This window comes from Nycticebus coucang, chromosome 12, assembly GCF_027406575.1.
Source record: "Nycticebus coucang isolate mNycCou1 chromosome 12, mNycCou1.pri, whole genome shotgun sequence".
Taxonomy (NCBI): domain Eukaryota; kingdom Metazoa; phylum Chordata; class Mammalia; order Primates; family Lorisidae; genus Nycticebus; species Nycticebus coucang.
This window is the reverse complement of record NC_069791.1, coordinates 74,680,857-74,697,273: the sequence shown is the minus strand read 5'-3', so window position 1 is coordinate 74,697,273 and position 16,417 is coordinate 74,680,857. Positions and strand designations below refer to the sequence as shown.

The following is a 16,417-nucleotide window of genomic DNA, read 5'->3' as shown; positions in this document are numbered from 1 at the left end:
TGGTACAGTGAGACTCTGTCTCTACAAAAAGAAAAAATAAAAAAAATATAAGCCAGACACAAAAAGACAAGTACTGAATAATTCCACTTATATGAATGACCCAGAATAGGCAGATTTACAGAGCTAGAAAGTAGATTAGGTTTCTAGGAGAAATAAATGAGAAGTTATTGTTTAAGGAATACAGAGAGATTTGTTTGGGGTTATGAAAAAGTTTCAGAAACAGAATTGGTGACATCGTACATTGAAGAACGTAATTAATGATACTAAAATATACACTTAAAAATGCTCAGAGGGGGGTGGCGCCTGTGGCTCAGTTGGTTGGGCGCCGGCCCCACATACCAAGGGTGGCGGGTTCAAACCCGGCCCCGGCTGAACTGCAACCAAAAAAAGATAGCCAGGCATTGTGGCGGGTGCCTGTAGTCCCAGCTACTCAGGAGGCTGAGGCAAGAGAATAGCTTAAGCCCAGGAGTTGGAGGTTGCTGTGAGCTGTGTGATGCCATAGCACTCTACTGAGGGCCATAAAGTGAGACTCTGTCTCAAAAAAAAAAATGCTCAGAGGGTACATGTGAAACTTAGTAAATGTAGAATATAAATGTCTTAACACAATAACTAAGAAAATGCCAGGAAGTCTATGTTAACCAGTGTGATGAAAATGCGTCCAACTGTTTATAAAACCAGTGTATGGGGCGGCACCTGTGGCTCAGTCGGTAAGGTGCGGGCCCCATATACCAAGGGTGGCGGGCTCAAACCCGGCCCTGGCTGAACTGCAACCAAAAAATAGCTGGGCGTTGTGGCAGGCGCCTGTAGTCTCAGCTACTCGGGAGGCTGAGGCAAGAGAATCGCTGAAGCCCAGGAGTTGGAGGTTGCTGTGAGCTGTGTGATGCCACGGCACTCTACCAAGGGCCATAAAGTGAGACTATGTCTCTACAAAAAAAAAAAAAAGTAAAAAAACCAAAAAAAACAGTGTATGGTGCCCCATGATCGCATTAATGTACATAGCTATGATTTAATAAAAAAAAAAAAAGTCAACAAACCACCCCCCCCCCCCCAAAAAAAAAACAATGCTCAGAGGCCAACCACAGTGGATCACAACTGTAATCCTAGCACCCTGGGAGGCCCGGGCAGGTGGACTACTTGAGCTCAGGAATTCAAGACCAGCTTGAACAAGAGTGAGACCCATCTCTACTAAAAATAAAAAAATTAGTCAAGCATTGTGGCAGGCACTTACAGTTCCAGGTACTTGAGAGGTAGATGTAAAAGGATTCCTCTAACCTAGCAGTTTGAGGTTGCTGTGAACTATCAGGCCACAGCACTCTAGCCTGGAGCAACAAAGTGAGATTCTGTCTCAAAAAAACAAATAAAAATAAAAATAGAGGGTGGTGCCCGTAGTTCAGTGGGTAGGGCACTGACCATAAACACCAAGGCTGGTGGATTTAAACCTGGCCCAGGCCAGCTAAAACAGCAACAACAACAAAATATGACAACAAATAATGACAACAGCAACAACAACAAAAAAAAAAAAAATAGCTGGGCATTGTGGCGGGCGCCTGAGGCAAGAGAATCGCTTAAGCCCAAGAGTTTGAGGTTGCTGTGAGCTGCGATGCCATAGCACTCTACCAAGGACAACATAATGAGACTCCTGTCTCAAAAAAAAAAAAAATAGAGAAACTAGCCCAGTATTATGGCACCTGCCTATAGTCCCAGTTACTGGGGAGGCTAAGGCAAGAGGATTACTTGAGTCCAAGAGTTTGAGGTTGCTGTGAGCTATGATGACACGGCACTCTACCCAGGGCGCCAGAGTGAAACTATTTAAAAAATGTTTAGGCGGGCTGGTCAGTGGCTCACACCTGTAATCCTACCACTCTGAGAGGCTAATCCTACCACTCTGAGAGGCTCAGGTGGGCAGATCCCTTGAGCTCAGGAGTTCCAGACCAGCCTGAGCAAGAGTGAGACCCCCTCCCCACTAAAACAGAAAAAATTATCCAGGCATTGTGCCAGGTGCCTGTAGTCAGTCCCAGCTACTTGGGAGGCTGAGGCAGGAGTTTGAGACTGCTGTAAGCTAGCCTAACTCAACAGCATTCTAGCCTGAGCAACAGAGACTGTCTCAACAACAACAACAAAATGCTTAGGATGGCAAAAAAAGAGGAAGGAATAAAGCTAATAAATCTTTTTTTTTTTTTTTGTAGAGACAATAAAATCTTTTTTTTTTTTATGAGCCCCAAGGCGTCACAGCTCACAACAACCTCCAACTCCTGGGCTTAGGCGATTCTCTCGCCTCAGCCTCCCGAGTAGCTGGGACTACAGGTGCCCGCCAGAACGTCCAGCTATTTTTTGGTTGCAGTTTGGCTGGGGCAGGGTTTGAACCCGCCACCCTCAGTATATGGGGCCGGCGCCCCACCGACTGAGCCACAGGCGCCACCCCAAAACTAATAAATATTGTACGGTCTCTTACTCTGCCCTTTCCTCATGAGGACATAATACTTCTTTCGGCCATCATTCTCCTTTGTCAAATTATCTTTTCACAGATGAGACAATGTAATTTACTGTGTGTTAAAGTCTAAAGCCAGTTACTAATTTTAGTTCAGTTCCTATATCTCTCTTTTTTTTTTTTTTTAAGACAGAGCTCAATATGTCGCCCTTGGTAGAATGCTGTGGTGTCACAGCTCACAGCAACCTCAAACTCTTGAGCTTAGGCGAGTCTCTTGCTTCAGTCTCCCAAGTAGCTGGGACTATAGGCACCCCCCACAACACCCGGCTACTTTTTTGTCATTGTAGTTGTCATTGTTTGGCAGGCCTGGACCGGGTTCAAACCAGCCAGCCCAGGTGTATGTGGCTGGCACCCTAAGCCGCTTAGCTATAGGCACCGCCCTTAATTTATTTTTTGAAACTAATTTTGATCTCAAAATTCAATCTAAATAAAACTATTCTTTTTTTTTTTTTTTGTAGAGACAGAGTCTCACTTTATGGCCCTCGGTAGAGTGCCGTGGCCTCACGCAGCTCACAGCAACCTCCAACTCCTGGGCTTAAGCGATTCTCTTGCCTCAGCCTCCCGAGCAGCTGGGACTACAGGCGCCCGCCACAACGCCCAGCTATTTTTTGGTTGCAGTTTGGCTGGGGCCGGGTTTGAACCCGCCACCCTCGGTATATGGGGCCGGCGCCTTACCGACTGAGCCACAGGCGCCGCCCTAAATAAAACTATTCTATTTTTGTTATAGTCAGTATTAAGAACTGTGTATGTAGAGCTAAATTCTTTCTTTGTTTTTCTTTTGCAGTTTTGGCAGGGGCTGGGCTTGAACCCGCCATCCCTGGTATATGAAGCCACCACTCTACTCCTTGAGCCACAGGTGCCACCCCTAGAGATAGATTCTTTATCATAATATATGAAGGAAAGTTTTCTCAGATGTCATCAATCAAGCTATCAATTTCTAGTAAAAACATTTAAGTGAGTTTAACTTCTATCATTTAAGTGAAGCCTGGCCAGAAATAAGGTAGCTAAGAAACTGCAATTTTCCCTAACTTTCGCTCTCTTTTCTGGCTCAACCACATCTGGCTCAACCACTACCTCTAACATTTATGATAGCTTAAGATATAGAATAAAATAGGTGAAGTGAGCCATCCTAGTACTCTGGGAGGCAGGGCAGGTGGATTGTCTGAGCTCAGGGGTTCCAGGCCAGCCTGGGCCAGAACAAGCCCGCATCTCTAGGGCGGCGCCTGTGGCTCAGTTGGTAAGGCGCCGGCCCCATATACCGAGGGTGACAGGTTCAAACCCGGCCCTGGCCAAAGTGCAACCAAAAAATAGCCGGGCCTTGGGCGGCACCTGTGGCTCAAGGAGTAGGGCGCTGGTCCCATATGCCAGAGGTGGCGAGTTCAAACCCAGCCCTGGCCAAAAAAAAATTAATAAATTAAAAAAAAATAGCCAGGCCTTGTGGCAGGCGCCTGTAGTCCCAGCTATTCGGGAGGCTGAGGCAAGAGAATCGCTTAAGCCTAGGAGTTAGAGGTTGCTGTGAGCTGTGTGAGGCCACGGCACTCTACTGAGGGCCATAAAGTGAGACTCTGTCTCTACAAAAAAAAAAAAAGACGGCATCTCTAAAAAAAAACAACTAGCCAGATGTTGTGGTGGGCACCTATAGTCCAGCTACTCAGGAAGCTGGGGGAATAGAATGGCTTGAGCCCAGGAGTCTGAGGTTGCTGTGAGCTATGACACCACAGCGCTCTATCAAGGGTGACAAAGACTTGTCTTAAAAAAAAAAAAAAAATTTCTGGTGGAGTGAACTTACATGTTATTGGGCAACCAGTTTCAGAAAGCTATTTTTCGATTATCAATTCGCTATTTGTATAGGAGACAAGATTAGTCTTTTACACAAATCATAGCCTGTCTACGAACCAGAGCTCCTTTAACCACATACCCTCTAACCGAACTCTTCACTACTGTTTCTCCAATTGTACCATAATATAATCACATACAGTACTCAAAAAAAAAAAAAAAGTATTTGCTATACTACAAGAACAATGCAACAGTCGACAGGGGAAAATCCCATGATGAACAAGTCCTTGCCCTCAGAGATTACAATCTCCAAAGTTGTGTGGAGTTTAACACTGCAGAAAGCATTACTAATAAAAAATTTTACTTCCTTGGAATATTTAATTTCCCAAAAATACTTTTTTTTTTTTTTTTGCAGTGTTTGGCTGGGGCTGGGCTTGAACCGACCACCCCCAGTATATGGGGCCAGCACCCTACTCCTTGAGCCACAGCCACCACCCAGTACTTACAACTATTTTTATGGTTAATGTTTACTAAGCGTTCACTATATGCCAAATATCCTAAGCACTTTAAAGCATTCAAATCTTTACAATAACTCTTTAAAGAAAAACAGGTTCTAGGGTGGCACCTGTGGCTCAAGGAGTAGGGCGCTGGTCCCATATGCTGGAGGTGGCGGGTTCAAACCCAGCCCTGGCCAAAACAAAACAAAACAAAAAAAAAAAAGAGGGCGGCGCCTGTGGCTCAGTCAGTAAGGCGCCGGCCCCGTATACCGAGGGTGGCGGGTTCAAACCCGGCCCCGGCCAAACTGCAACCAAAAAAATAGCCGGGCGTTGTGGCGGGCGCCTGTGGTCCCAGCTACTCGGGAGGCTGAGGCAGGAGAATCGCTTAAGCCCAGGAGTTGGAGGTTGCTGTGAGCTGTGTGAGGCCACGGCACTCTACTGAGGGCCATAAAGTGAGACTCTGTCTCTACAAAAAAAAAAAAAAGAAAAACAGGTTCTATAATCACCATACTTATATTTTGAAATGGAGAAACAGGTAAAAAGATGTGTGCCCAAGGGAACACAACCTGGAAACAGCAAGCACCATTTGAATCCAGGCAGCCTGATTTTAGAAGCTGTGTCAATATCCACTCAATTATATTATTTGTTTTCCCTCTCACAATATGTTTTTCAAAAATTTAAATCTTTAAAAATCTTAGATAGATGGGCCACACCTGTGGCTCAAAGGAGTAGGGTGCAGGCTGCACATGCCAGAGGTGGCAGGTTCAAACGCAGCCCTGGCCAAAAACTGCAAAAAAAAAAAAAAAAAATCTTAGGTAGGTGTTAATCAAATTACAACCAAGATCAATGAGCTAATCCTCCAAAATCTGACAATCCCTAGAGATATCAAACTTTCTTTTACTTTCTCATTAGGCCAAAGTAGTAAAAAAGTAAGTGTGTAGTACCAGAAAAAAGGGAAAAAAAGAAAAATAGGAAAACTGCAATGGTGAGAGTTCAAGCAAAGGAGGAAAGAGAAAGAGGTAAAGGCAAAAAAGGAAAGAATGGAGAATGAAGACCATCAAGATAACATCTTCATAAAAAAAAAAAAAAAACTACTGGGCGGCGCCTGTGGCTCAAGGAGTAGGACACCGGTCCCATATGCCAGAGGTGGCAGGTTCAAACCTAGCCACGACCAAAATCCAAAAAAAAAAATAAAATAATAAAAAAATAAAAAAAAAAAAAACTACCTGGGTGTTGGGTCCAGTGCCTACATAGTCCCAGCTACTCAGGAGGCTGCGGCAAGAGGACCACTTGAACCCAGGAGTTTGAGGTAACTGTAAGCTGAGCTGATGCCATGGTACTCTAGCCTGGGCAACAGAGTTAGGACTTTGTCTCCATAAAAAAAGATAACAGGCTCGGTGCCTGTGGCTCAAGCAGCTAAGGTGCCAGCCACATACACCTGAGCTGGGAGGTTCGAATCCAGCCCAGGCCCACCAAACAACAACGACACCTGCAACCAAAAAATAGCCAGGCGTTGTGGTGGGCACCTGTGGTCCCAGCTACTTGGGGGGGCGGAGGCAGGAGAATCGCTTGAGCCCAGGAGTTGGAGGTTGCTGTAAGCAGGGATGCCATGGCACTCTGCCCAGGGCGATAGCTTGAGGCTCTGTCTCAAAAAAAAAGAAAGAAAGAAAGATAACACCTTCATCATTTCTAATGATTTACCCATAATTTTAACAGTATACATACATCCTCTAAAATAATAATTTTATTGCCCTAGGCAGGTAGCCTCTGGTACACTTTGATTAACCAAGTATTATTTTTTATATTGCTATGGTTCCATTTTAAGTCCATTGACAACAAATAATTTCAACTCTATAATTCCATAATTATAATGAGCAACTGATTTAACTGCATTTCCCACTTTTCTTTCAGTTATTAACAGTGAATAGCTTAACTCTACCTTTGAAAAAAAATGCTATCAGTGATCTTATTGAGCTGTTATTAATGATTCTTAACAAGTATCCTCAGGTTAACTGCTTCAAACAAATTTCTAAAAGTGAAATATTGTTCTCAAAGTATTATTTCTCAAACTCTTCAAAAAATGCTTTCCCTTGGGTTTACATAAAAATGATATGATCAGCATCTACGTAGATTAAAGCCAGTGGTAAGACAAGTCTAATTATGCCACAACAATTATGAAGAGGTTTGCAAAAATTCACATAGTTAAAAAAAAAATGCATGTTTTCAATAAAGAATAAAAGGGTAGAAAGGGGGTGAGCCTAGATTACTTAGATTTCCAATTTTGTTCTGCACTTAAATTGATGGCCCCTTTTTAAACTGGAGTTTATTAAACTTTTTTTTTTTTTTTGTAGAAACAGAGTTTTACTTTATCACCCTCGGTAGAGTGCCGAGGCGTCACACAGCTCACAGCAACCTCCAACTCCTGGGCTTGAGTAGCTGGGACTACAGGTGCCCGCCACAACGCCCGGCTATTTTTTTGTTGCAGTTTGGTCGGGGCCAGGTTTGAACCCGCCACCCTCGGTTTATGGGGCCGGCGCCCTGCTCACTGAGCCACAGGCGCTGCCCGAGATTATTAAACTTTTGTAATCATGGCTAACAAAGAAATTCTTAACTCTCATCCAGTTTTCCAAGCAATCTATAGTAAGCAATCCAAGTAAGTTGGGTTTTTTTTTTTTTTGTTTTGTTTTGCGGTTTTTGGCCGAGGCCAGGTTTGAACCCACCACCTCCAGTATATGAGGCCAGTGCCCTACTCCTTGAACCACAGACGCCACCAAATTAGTTGGTTTTTTTAATTAAATCGTAACTGTGCACATTAATGCATTTATTAGTTTTGATTCTTCCTTTTTTTAAGTTTTTTTTTTTTTTGAGGCAGTCTTACTTTGTGCCCTAGGTAGAGTACTATGGAGTCATAGCTCACAGCAATCTCAAACTTTTTTTTTTTTAAGAGACAGAGTCTCATTTTGTTGCCCTCGGTAGAGTGCTATGACGTCACAGCTCACAGCAACCTCCAGCTCTTGGGCTTAGGCGATTCTCTTGCCTCAGCCTCCCAAGTAGCTGGAACCACAAGCGCCCGCCACAATGCCAAGCTATTTATTTGTTGCAGTTTGGCGGGGCGGGGTTTGAACCCACCACCCTCGGTATACGGGGCCGGCAGCCTACTCACTGAGCCACAGGCGCCGCCCCAATCTCAAACTCTTGGGCTCAAGCAATTCTCTAGTTTCAGCCTCCGGAGTAGCTGGGACTACAAGGCGCCCGGCGCAACACCCAGCTATTTTTAGAGATGGGGGTCTCCATCTTGCTCAGACCCAGTATGGAACCTGTGAGCTCACGCAATCCACCCGCCTCAGCCTCCCAGAGTTCTGGGATTACAGGTGTGCGCCAATGTGCCCTGCCTAGTTTTGATTCTTTAAGATCCACTTATAAGGGCGGCACCTGTGGCTCAAGGAGTAGGGCGCCAGTCCCATATGCCGGAGGTGGCAGGCTCAAACCTAGCCCCGGCCAAAAACCACAAAAAAAAAAAAAAAAAATGTAAAAGATCCACTTATAAGGTAATGAAAAGGAATAAATTTCTCTCACTTAATTTTGCGCCATTGTGAATGGTTCTCAAAGTGCTGTCCAGGGAGCAGCAGCCATCACCATCACCGGTGAGAAATGCAAATTCTCGGGCTCCACCCCAGACCTGGAGAACTAGAATCTCAGGAGTCAGGCCCAGTGAGCAGTGTTGTAACAAGCCAGTCCTCCAGGGGATGCCAAAGCTGGCGTCTGAGAATGCCGGCTTAGGGGTTGTCATAATGCCCAGATTTATTTGCTGGGTGAGCAAAAATAAATTCCTCAACTTCTCTGGACTTGTTCCTCACATATATAGAATTACAATGTTGTTAGATGATTAAGAAAAATACTGAATACGACAAAGCACTTAAGAGCCATCCCTGACACAGAAAATACGCTCAAATGTTAGCTGTTGGTACTAATGTGTGCAAGACACTTTGGCAATGCCAATCTGGCAGAGAGAATGGAGGGAAAAAGACAAAAGGCGGAAAAGCCTTCCTCCTCACCCCTCCAAGTTTAACACCTAGTGACAAGGCCAGATAACTGTACATAGGCACAACCAAACACACTCTTGGAGGAAATAAAAGCACCCTCCAAGTAGAGGGAAACAAGCCAAGTGGGCCTCTAAGAAGAAACGACAAATTCTGAGCGGACAATATAACAGAACGACTTAAAGAAGTGATTGCAAGATTAAGAAAAGACTTTCCAAAATAGCCGGGCGTTGTGGCGCGCGCCTGTGGTCCCAGCTGCTCGGGAGGCTGAGGCAGGAGAATCGCTTAGGCCCAGGAGTTGGAGGTTGCTGTGAGCTGTGTGAGGCCACGGCACTCTACAGAGGGCCATAAAGTGAGACTCTGTCGCTACAAAAAAAAAAGGGAAAAAAAATAAAAATATATATATATAAATAAAAGACTTTCCACTGTCTAAAGAGAAGAAAAAGTCATTCCGGCCTCAAGGATCTAAGAAGTCAAGATCTCAAGAAGCAGGAGAAACTAAAGCGCAAAGCTGTAGCCCCCGAAAAATTCTATAATAGAAAATAGTCACCCACCCCAAATCACAGGCCTCCGGCTCGGGAACAGACCCAGCCTCCGCAGGGCACCCTACCTGCACGTTCTCAGTGCAAACTAACTTCCTCTTTTGTTCTCAGAACGCCCCGAGACCTCTCCACTGCGCAGCAGGCAGATCAAGCCATTGTCTGCAGCAAAGTTGAAAGGTGAGAAGTCAGCACCGGGACGCTGCTTCCACAGAACCCCACTTCTAAAACATTCCCAGCCGCACATAAGCGAAAAACAGAACTTGTAAGGAGGACGAGATGAGCTTCATTAAAAGGCAAAACTTTGATAAGAGCGAAGGGGCGAGGGAAGGGAAAGAGTACAGGGTTCTGAAAATTTTCCTTCTTCCTCTGTATCCCCGCTGTGTGGGTGCTGGCCGAACCCAGACGACTAATTTTCATGGCCTTAAGGCTGGAGTTTTTCCTTCCGGTCATTGTGCTTATTTCCCCAAAAGAACGGGCCCCGTGGGGTAGGCACGCCGGGCCGGCCCGGGACAAAGCCCACTGAGGGCTCCACCTGGGAGCTGGGTGGACCGGGAGCCCCCGCCGGCTCCCACCCCCCCGCCGCAGTTGCCAGGCAGCCCGCGGTACCGCCCCCGCGCCGGTCGGCCAATCCCGCGCGTCTGCTGCCCCGGCGCAGGAGCCCCAGATACACCAGGCGAGCGCGACCCCACGGCGCGGGCCTGGCACCGCGCGCGCCCCCGCACCTCCGCGCTAGCCAATCAGCGAGGTGGGGCATGCGCAGCCCGCAGGCTCGCTCGCGCGCGAACCGCACGCGCGAGGAGGCCCCCCCACGCCGGACGGCGCGCGCGCCCATCCCCCACGCGCATCCAGGCGCGCGCGTTTAACTGTCGTCCCCCGCGACCGCGTCCGTCCCGCCCCACCCCCACGCCTCGTCTCGCCCGCTGCCGAGGGCCGGCGGGGGCCTGGGTGGGGCGAGGTGGGGGTCCCAGGGTCCCCGAGGTTCTGGCCGTACTCTGCCGACCACGGTTCCCAGGCTCCCGTCTGTGTAGTCCCCGACGGGGCAAAGTCTCGAATAAAGGCCCTGCTCGCAATGGCCACTGAGGCGGGGGCGGGGGACGGGGGATGAGGCGAGAAGGACTCACCCGAGTGCAACCGCCTCCAGGCAGCGCCGGGGCTGGGGGTGCCGAAGGGAAGCGAGTATGGGCCGCGCGCGCGCTGCGGCCGCCGCGAAGGAGCCTTGGCTGAGACGAGCTGGTGAGCCGGCAGGAGGTGAGAGGGCGAGGGGCCCGTGCGTCTTGGCCGCGCTCCTGTCACCGCCGCATGGCCGCCCCGGCAGGGCCTCGCTCAGCTCCTTGATCCGATCACGGGGGACAGAGGGAGAGGCCGAGGTTACCGCGGCAGGCGGGCGGCCACGGCTAGAGAGCGCTTGCGGGGAAGCGGGGGGGCGACCGGTGGCCCCTTTTCTCTGCTCTCCAAGCGTCTCTCTCTCTCCCTCCTCCTCCTTTTTTTTTCTTCTTTTTTTTTTTTTTTTTTTTTTTTTGTTCTTCTAAGGCGTGCTCCGCATGCGCAGCTGCAGCACCGCCCAGCGGGAGTTGTAGTTTGTGATTCGTCCGCACCAACGCGTCGGCGGGCGTGGTGAACTACAATTCCCTGGCAGCCTCGCGCCGGCGAGTCCCGAGCCCCAGGACGAGGCGAGCGCGGCGCCCGGCCCTCTCCGGCAAGGACTGTCAATGGAGGAGCGGGTGGTGGGAGCAAGAATATGGCTGCACCTGGGGCCTGCGCGGCTGCCCGTGTGGGGGAGGGGACTTGGGGTGAAGGGACGGAAATCTAGCCCTGTGGTGGCCCTAGCCTTTTCCCTGCAGTGCTCCTGATGATCATGCCGCCTCCAAACCTCCGACATTTTCTTGCACCCGAGTTTCCCCGCAAATTGCGAGGCCAGGACAAGCCGGGGAGCCCTGGGCCGGCCTGTCGCCCTTGGTGCTCCGCAAGGGAGTCCCTCCGCCCTGCACCCACCCTCCAGGACACAAAGAACTCCTGTTAAGTGTTTTCAAAGCTTACCTCAAAAGCGGCCAAAAAAGACAGTTGCCCCAGGTTGAGACAGGCTAGGGGAGAAGACTGTTTTTATACCTCCACATCCCTCCAGGCTTTGCCCACCCCCTGTCTCTTACTCATCCTTTTTTTCCCCCCAAAAGTCGAAGGGGGAAAGCTATGGAGGGGGAGCGGAAAACCTGACTTGCAGCTGCAGTTCTGTTCTGTCAACCGCTAAGCGATTTAACTCAAACCCCTCCCGCGATTATTTTTTTGCTTCTGAACTTTAGTTTGTGAATTTTGAAAATGGTGAGACATTACTGTTCACCTAAGTCAAACTTAAAAACTTAAAAACCCTGAGTGCGAAGGTTTTAGCTGTAAAGCACAAAATTGAGTGGTTTTGTGATTCCACCACCGTCGATTGGGGCCATGCCGGCCATCCTCCCCTACCCGCTGCTTCTCGGTAGGTGGCGACTACTTATGTTTTTTACAGCCTCTGAGCCTTTGTCACTCGCAACAAAACTTTAGGTGCAGCCACTGTTCTGATGTAGGTCCAAAACCTTTCCTTTGAATCTGGGTTCACAGATTGGTGTTCCCCGGTCTTCTTTCTTGTGTAGACCGCACCCGTAAGCCTCATCAAGAATTTTCATGTTGGATTTCTTTAAAATACATGAAGAATTTAAAGATACCTGTGAAGCAGTCTGCTTACAGAAGCCTTCTACATTGTTGCGATTTCCCCCTCAAAGTCTACGGTCACTTTGTCTTTGCTAATTTGACTGTGACTCTCCTTGGTCGACTCTCCAAAGCCATTCATTAAGGTTTCCTAAGAACTATTTTTGCACTCGTATTTCATTGACATTTTGGAATATTTAATTAAATTCTGTATTCCCAATACCACATGCCACTGACATATGTTCAGGAACAAATTTAACTCTTGAGAAGCCAGCCTACCAGATACCAATAATCAGTGCACATCAGTGACTGTGTTTTGTGGGGAGGGTGATTTCTCCAGGTTGGGGGTCTGTGAGGTTGATGACAGTAAAAGGAAAATTAACCGGGGTATCTTGAACTCATGGAGTAGCCATTTGGGAGGATGTTACCAAGTGAGTCAGTAAAGCAAAAGTTCACTTAGTCATGATTACCCTTGTCATCTTGATGTTTGGGAGACAGTCCTTTAATTCCATCATTTTTTTTAACAGTTTAGAGTGAAATCTAGCTGCCTTCTCATTAACAACTACAATTTGCTTGAGATTGAAGTAGTTCTTAAAAATGTTAGATCATAGCCGGGCGTTGTGGTGGGCGCCTATAGTCCCAGCTATTCGGGAGGCTGAGGCAAGAGAATCACTTAAGCCCAGGAGTTGGAGGTTGCTGTGAGCTGTGTGAGGCCACGGCACTCTACTGAGGGCCATAGAGTGAGACTCTGTCTCTACAAAAAAAAAAAAAAATGTTAGATCAACATTAGTTGGTCATGAATTGCCTCTTGTCAGAAAGCTGTCTCTTTTGAGACAATGAACAGTGTGTGGAGACAAAGCCTTTTTCTCAGACTACTGCCATTGAGGTTTGTAACCCTCAAATTTCTGTCTTACGGTCATAAACAAGGTGTGTTTTTAGTCTTCACTAAGTTCTGGTTTACCATTTTGGCAGTTATTGGGGCGCTTGCTATTCCTTGATCAATTTCTCCCTCACCTTAGTGGTAGAGATACTACATTAATTGTAGCCATAGTCATAAGCCACTCTGGATACTATTTCTCTGCATAGCCAGGGTTTTTTTCCAACATAGGATCAGATTGCTGTTTGGAGGATTGAGCAAAAGATGAAATAGTTGATTTGTGTACAGAGATGATGTAGTATGGAATCTTCCATTAAACTTGAATCACAGAGGATGCATGTACCAAGAGATGCACACCCAGCTGAGGCTGTAGGAAGAGCAGATTTGCAGCTTTCAGCTTATACTCAAGATATAAGTGCCTCAGGTCTAACAGTTGGCAGAATCATCCATGCTACTTCAATTATTTCTCTTTTATTTGAGACAGAACCTCAAGCTGTCACAGCTCACAGCAACCTCCAACTCCTGGGCTTAAGCAATTCTCTTGCCTCAGCCTCCCATGTAGCTGGGACTACAGGTGCCTGCTACAACACCCGGCTATTTTTGTTGTTGTTGTTGTTGTAGTTGTCATTGTTGTTTGGCAGGCCCAGGCTGTACTCAAACCTGCCAACTCTGGTGTATGTGGCTGGCGTCTTAGCCGCTTGAGCTACAGGCGCCAAGCCACTCTTTCCTTTTTAATGTTAAGCTTAGTGTTTATAGTTCTGCAGATAAGCAGCCATATTATGTGACTTCTCCATTCTTCTGTAGTGTGGGATACAAAGCCAAGTCAATGGGTCTTGGCCAAGCTTAGTGATGAATCTGGACCAAATGTGAGCTCTTCCACTGACTCAAAAGCATGTTCATACAGGGCAGTGCCTGTGGCTCAAAGGAGTAGGGTGCTGGCCCCATGTGCTGGAAGTGGCAGGTCTAAACCCAGCCCCGGCCAAAAATTGCAAAAAAAAAAAAAATGCATGTTCATATACACTCTCAGCTTCGAGCCTTGCTGAATGCTTTTTAAATAATGCGATCATAGGACCCTGGATAGAAAACACTGAATACCCATGCTAACAGAACCATCTTCACACTACTTTGTCAAGATCATTGTTATTGGGATCCTATAGTACTCTTTTTTTTTTTTTTTAGACAGAGCCTCAACCTCAAGCTGTTGCCCTGGGTAGAATGCTATGGCATCACAGGTCACAGAACCTCCAACTCCTGGGCTTAAGTGATTCTCTTGCCTCAGCCTCCCAAGTAGCTGGGACTACAGTCGTCTGCTACAACACCCAGCCATTTTTTGGTTGTAGTTGTCATTGCTTTTTGGCAGGCCCGCACTGGATTTGAACCTGCCAGCTCTGGTTTATGTGGCCGGCGCTTTGAGCTACAGGCACCAAGCCTATAGTGCTCTTTTTAAAGATGTTCTTTTCAATCCCAACTGAATAACTTTTTTGTGACTGTCATGCATTTTAGAATTTCCAAAACCAGCTCGGCACCCGTGGCTCAAGCAGCTAAGGTGCCAGCCACATACACCTGAGCTGGTGGGTTCGAATCCATCCCAGGCCCGCCAAACAACAATGACGGCTGCAACCAAAAAATAGCCAGGGGTTGTGGCGGGCACCTGTAGTCCCAGCTACTTGGGGGGCTGAGGCAGGAGAATCGCTTGAGCCCAGGAGTTGGAGGTTGCTGTGAGCTGTGATGCCACAGCACTCTACCTAGGGCGACAGCTTGAGGCTCTGTCTCAAAAAAAAAAAAAGAATTTCCAAAACCATAATCTGGCAAAAATTCAGATGTTCTTGATACATCTATTTTTCACAACACAGAAGAGAGGTCTTTCTCCTTTAACTCTTCTTGATGCAGGCCCATTATCTTCTGGGTCAAATTTCTTGGTTTTTCTTTGCGATATACACAGTACAGTATATATTATCTATAAAGAGAACTGGGCTATAAAACAAATATCCTTTGTAAGATAATAGTTTGATTCCCTCTGGTGTTCCCAGTTAGGATTTGCACAACCTAGTCCCTACCACTTAAATAAGATCATGGGACATCTTAGCTATCAGATGGATATGTGCACTCTAGCAGACACCTCCTTTATTCTTACAGTAACACTTTTTAAAGTCGATTATAAAACACTGTGTTTGAACAGTTTTGTTTGAATAATTTGAATACTTAGAAGCCTGAATGAATGACCTTTGACAGTATGTATAGTTCTCAGAACTCTTCGAAAGGTGGAAAAATGAAATCCAAGTTATAATTTATTTATAATAATAATGTAGGCTCCTGTAGCTGTAGTTCAGCAGCCAGGATGCCAGCCACATACACCAGAGCTGGTGGGTTTGAACCCAGCCCGGACCTGCCAAACAACAATACAACTTCGACAAAAAAATAGCCAGGCGTTGTGGTGGGCACCTATAGTCCCAGCTACTTGGGAGGCTGAGGCAAGAGAATCACTTGAGCCCAAGAGTTTGAGGTTGCTGTGAGCTGTGACACTACGGCACTCTACCAAGGGCAATGTAGTGAGACTCTGTCTCAAAAATAATAATATTATAATAATAATGTATATGTGCTCTAGCTGGACCTTCCAGCTCATGCCTTTTGTGCAAGCATTCGCCCTATACAGTAAAACTCCTGTTCATGAACACCCGCCAAAATAAATGGTTTTATTTGTTAGCTTAATAAGATTTAGTATTATGTTAATATCATTGTAATTGTTATAAAACTTAATTTTTTTTGAGACAGAGTCTTACTATGTCACCCTCAGTAGAATGCCTTGGCATCCCCTGGCCAAAAAAAAAAAGAAAATCTCTGTTATGGGCGGCGCCTGTGGCTCAGTGAGTAGGGCGCCGGCCCCATATGCCGAGGGTGGCGGGTTCAAACCCAGCCCCGGCTGAACTGCAACAAAAAAATAGCCGGTGTTGTGGCGGGCACCTGTAGTCCCAGCTGCTTGGGAGGCTGAGGCAAGAGAATCACGTAAGCCCAAGAGTTAGAGGTTGCTGTGAGCCGTGTGACACCACGGCACTCTACCCGAGGGCGGTACAGTGAGACTGTATGTCTCTACAAAAAAAAAAAAGAATGCCTTGGCATCACAGCTCACAGCAACCTCAAACTCCTGGGCTTAAGCGATTCTCTTGCCTCAGCCTCCCAGGTAGCTGGGACCACAGGCACATGCCACAATGCCCAGCTATTTTTTGGTTGTAGTTGTCGTTGTTTTTGGCAGACCCGGGCTGGTTTCTAACCCACCACCTCCAGTGTATGTGGCTGGCGCCCTAGCCGCTGAGCTACAGGCGCTGAGCCTAAAACTTAATTTTTTAAGTAAAATCTCTATAATATTACCTCTGCCTTCCTCAGGGATTTGGGGAAATTAGATGATATGTAGAGGAAAATGCTTTATAAACTGTTAAGTGTTATAACTATTAGATGGTATTATTTAACATTCCAGATTTTTTTTTTTTTTTTTTTTTGTAGAGACAGAGTCTCACTTTATG

General features: G+C 46.9%; 1 protein-coding gene across 6 annotated transcripts in view; it reads right to left on the bottom strand.

Annotated features, from left to right (window-relative positions):
- Positions 1-10,852, bottom strand: part of GTF2I (general transcription factor IIi) — a 141,842-nt gene extending 130,990 nt beyond the window's left edge. For all 6 annotated transcript variants that reach the window (XM_053554708.1, XM_053554711.1, XM_053554709.1 and 3 more), the window contains exon 1: positions 10,465-10,852. The gene's annotated coding sequence lies outside the window, so the exon portion shown is untranslated. The remainder of the gene's footprint in view (positions 1-10,464) is intronic.
- Between the last annotated feature and the right edge of the window lie 5,565 nt (positions 10,853-16,417).